General features: G+C 36.5%; 1 long non-coding RNA gene across 1 annotated transcript; it reads right to left on the reverse strand.

Annotated features, from left to right (window-relative positions):
* Positions 1–203: 203 nt before the first annotated feature.
* Positions 204–910, reverse strand: LOC105798542 (uncharacterized). Its single transcript, XR_001135179.2, has 2 exons — positions 764–910; positions 204–498 (listed from the first exon to the last, which is right to left on the reverse strand). It is a non-coding gene; the product is annotated as an uncharacterized LOC105798542 (long non-coding RNA).
* Between the last annotated feature and the right edge of the window lie 3,716 nt (positions 911–4,626).

Genomic DNA, 4,626 nt, shown 5'->3' on the forward strand with positions numbered 1-4,626 from the left:
CTGCATTGATAACAATACCATACGAGTCGAGTGAAGACTCAATAAAAGATACGAAATGAAATTGTTATGAATGGCATATGATGGATTATTGCTTCCTTCCATTTCAGCTTCACCACCCAAAAGATGACAATGACAATTCCATTTCACACCTTTAAACCTTCTTTTTCCTTTTAATGCCATACTCTTAATAAAACAAATGCAAATATTTAAGTTGTTATCTCATTTATGTTAATATAAAATAAAATTTATTTAACCATTATTTGATTAAAACATATTATTAGTGTACAAGCCCAAATATGCCCGGGCCCAAGAAAATAAATAGACCCAAACATGCCCAGCCCACTAAACCTAGCCCAAAATTCTCAAAGAGCAGAAAACCCTAAGCAGTGGCAGCAAACTGGCGCCGCAACTGCTGCCCTTTTGCGCACCTCCGCAAGACTCGGAGTCGCACTCCTCGCGCACCTCCGCAAACGTCGCTCCGCACGCCTTTAGCCATGCCTGCAGCAACAAACGGAAACAAACAACAACGAAATAATAGGAATAACAGAAAATATTTTATTATTTTGTATTTTATTTTTATTTTCGGTTATATAAACCAATTGTAAAGAAAAGAAAAGGGGGGAGATTAGAATAAAAAACAAAAGGTGATTTACCACTGTTTGTGTACGCTATTTTATTTTCCATTTTTTACGATTGTTTTCTTTTGGTTAAATATTTACTGGTTGTTTAAGAAAGAAAAGAAACAAAGAGGCAAAAGTTTTACCCCATATCGGCGCCGTTGAACCTTCATCGCCCCGTCACAATCGGAGTTTGAAGGAGGCTTGGGGGCATGAACGGCGACATTAAGTGGGGGTTTGGGTATGAAAACCCTAGCAGAGGATTTCTCTGCTGTTTGGTGCAAAAAAAAAAGGCAAATGAGTTGTTTTTTGGGAAATTTTGGGTTTTGTAACGATTGCAAAACGACGTAGTTTAGGGCCTGTTTCTGTGGCCCCAAAACGGCGCCGTATAGGGCTATACCTGCGCGGTGACCCGACCCGGGGAGGATCCGCGTGTCATGGGCCTAAATGGTACATTTGCGCGTTTGGTCCCTTGATTTTTAGAAGCATGTTTAAATCAACTTTTTATTTCTTTTGATTTTGGCCACGAGTTTTATTTTTGTTTCAAATAAGTCCTTATTACGGCGCAGTGTTTTAGAGGGGCGGATTATTTCTATTTTGGCCCCTCCTGTAACTCGCGTGTTGCAAATTAGTCCTCTGTCTGATTTTAATTTCATTTATTTTTTTATCACTATTATTGCATCATTTGTTATATTATTTATATGCATTTTATAATATATATATATATATATATATATATTTTAACGCTTATAAAATGCATGCAAACATTTTGTACATGCAAACATTTTTAATACGTATATATATTTACACATTTTAGTTTCATTTTTTTTACAATATATATACATACAAGAGGTTTTTTATTTGTTTTTTTCATTTTTAAATATATATTTAAATGTATATATACACATTTTAAATACACATGTGTTTCCTATATTTTGTGATTCAGGATACGCATTTTTATAAATATATATATATACATTTTTTCATACTTTTGAATCATTTTATTATTTTATTTATATATTTTATTATTTTATACGTATACCTTTTTCTTCTCTCTGTAAATATATACATATGCATTTTTTTTTACTTTTGTTTTATTTTTAATACATGTTTTTTTTGTTTGTTTTATTGGATATATTTTATTCCTTCTATTTGCATGTATACATATGTGTTTTATATATGCATTAACATTTTATCATGTTTTTTATATATTTTGATTTCATCAAAGCATTAAAATCATCATATTTTATAAATTTTCAAAATATTTGGCATTCGTGATTCTCGAAGAAGATCGTGTCCTAACTTACTGGATCGCGATTATTTTTCGATGAATTTAGAAAGCCGAGTATTCGTTTTGCAATAAATTCTCAAATTTCAAATAAAGCTTATTCTCGGGGATTTAAAATGTTGGGTCCTAACTTACTGGTCCCGATATTTTGACTTCTCGAAATAAGAATTTTCAGAAACAAAATGCAATATTCGGGTATTTTGAAGATTTAAAAACATTGTGCCCTAACTCACTGGGTGTGGTGTTTTATTTCTTTGAAATAAGAATGTCTTATTATTTTGATTCATTCATGAAATAAAAAGTTCCCTTTTTAAAATCTTTTCAAATTTTCGACACCGAGGCATTAAAAAAAATCAATTTGGTACCAATTTTGGGCGTTGCGAGGGTGCTAATCCTTCCTCGTGCGTAACTGACTCCCGAACTTGTTTTCTCAAATTTCGTAGACCAAAATTATTTTTTTTAAGGTGGGCCGATCACACCTTAATAAATGATCGGTGGCGACTCCAATTTTTGTTTTTTTTAAGTCGACAACCAAAATACTAGATTTTTGTTTTTCAAAAAAACGGTTTCGACAACTTGGCGACTCCACTGGGGACATTAGAGAGTTGAGCCATAAACTGATCATATTTGTCTTTGTGTCGAAAATCAAAAGTTTTTAAAAAAATTCATGAGTTCCCTTCGCACTCATTGATGTTTTATCATGGTATTTTGGCAACTTTGCATTTGCATTTGCATTTTGCATTCACCCTTTAAGTGGGAACGAGAAACTAGTCCTTCGTGAGGTTTTCACCTCCGTTCAGGGTAGTGGACCGCTTCCGGGATACATCTGTACCTATGTCTTCGTGAGATTTTCATCTCCATGCAGCCATAAGGAAATGTGTCCCCCTGAACTGAACTCGATCCATATGAGCCTATAATGGGTGAGGATCGAGGAATCACGTTCAGTACCCCCTTACTAGAAGCCGAACCGCATATAGTGAACCTTAGGAGCTTACCCTAGGTAGAATTACTCTAAACCTTAGTAGATACCTGACTAGGAGTTTTTATTATTTCTTGATTGTATTGGATTTAATGTTTATACCCGATACTAACTCGTTTTGTTTTGTTTTGGTTATGATTGCATTGCATTTGCATTGTAGAAAAGAGATGTTGATTCAAGTTTGATTACTAACTTAGAAAGCCTATCATAAGAAAACGGGTTTCTTGATAAAATGGAAAATAGTACGGCAGCCTGAATATATTTCGAGAAATACAAGAAGGGCGATGGAAGAATTCGTAACTTTACTTCGGGGCCCGAGGATTCAAGATGATTGTCTAAAAGCTTTTAACATGTCAAATTTCTTAAAGAAGCTAATGAGCATTGCGAGGATAGGCAGACAACGGATTGCGACCAGAATCAAGCAGAAGGAGCTAGCAGTGACATCCTTTGGAAGTTCGCGAGGTTTATCTTAACATCCGGATGAAAAAGGAGAAGATGTCTTTGCTTCGAGTATGAGGGCAAAGCCGTATATATATCCGCTTTATGTAAAGAAATTTGTCCTCTAGTAAGGTTTTCTAAATGGAATTGAATCAGAATCAACGTCTTTTTATGCATTCATTTCATGCATTCGCATTTCATTACATCATATGCATCAAAGATTATTCAAAGATCCTAATTAACTAAAATCATTGCTCAGTTAACCTGGAATCCAACCAACTAACCCAACACCGATACGGCACTCGAGCAAAGACAAAAGATATGGATCATAGATTAGAAAAGTTTCGAACAGTACCAGAAGGAGATGCAAGACCGGCTTCAACTACAAATGCAGGAGCGGTTAGACAAGATGAAACAAGAGATGTCTGAGAAGATGCGAGAATCCCAAGAAGATATAGTGGCAAAGTTAACCCAACTGATAACTAAGGGAAGTGATAAAGGAAAGGGTCTCATGGCAAATGTCGATGAGGGAAATGATGATGAAATTCTTTACACTCCAGGTTTCACCCCTCCATATATGTGAGCCCAAGCTGAATACCCGCGCAAATCTACTGTCACTATCATGCCTCAGCAGTTTCGGGCTGGTATTTCGAACCTCCAAACTGGGTCGGGTTCTAATCCTGAAAATAATCCTGTTAACTCTGCCATTCCTGACTTGGATGAAGTGGTTGAGAAGGAAAGAATGAAGGAGGAGTTACCGAAACAGTTAGAGGAAAGGTGTAGGTGGCTCGAGGAGAAGTTCAAGGCGATGGAGGTCACTGAGAGTTATCGAGGCATTGACGCAAAAGAGCTGAGTTTAGTACCAGATTTAGTACTTCCTCATAAGTTTAAGATGCCTGAATTTGAAAAGTACAATGGGACAAGCTGCCCAGAAGCTCACATCACCATGTTCTGCAGGCGAATGGCGGGATATGTTAACAACGACCAACTCTTGATACATTGTTTCAAGACACCTTGCAGGCGAAGATCCAAATGGTACAATCAATTGAGTCGTGCCACGATTGGTTCATGGAGGGACTTGGCGCAAGCATTCATGAAACAATATAGTCATGTGACAGACATGGCTCCTGATAGAATCACCCTTCAGAATATGGAGAAGAAGCCGAGCAAAAGCTTTAGGCAGTATGCACAGAGATGGAGGGAGGTCGCAGTCTAAGTTCAGCCACCACTCTTGGAAAAAGAAATAACCATGATGTTCATTAACACACTGAAGACACCATTCATTACACATATGTTGGGGAGTG

Source organism: Gossypium raimondii, chromosome 7 (genome assembly GCF_025698545.1).
Source record: "Gossypium raimondii isolate GPD5lz chromosome 7, ASM2569854v1, whole genome shotgun sequence".
Taxonomy (NCBI): domain Eukaryota; kingdom Viridiplantae; phylum Streptophyta; class Magnoliopsida; order Malvales; family Malvaceae; genus Gossypium; species Gossypium raimondii.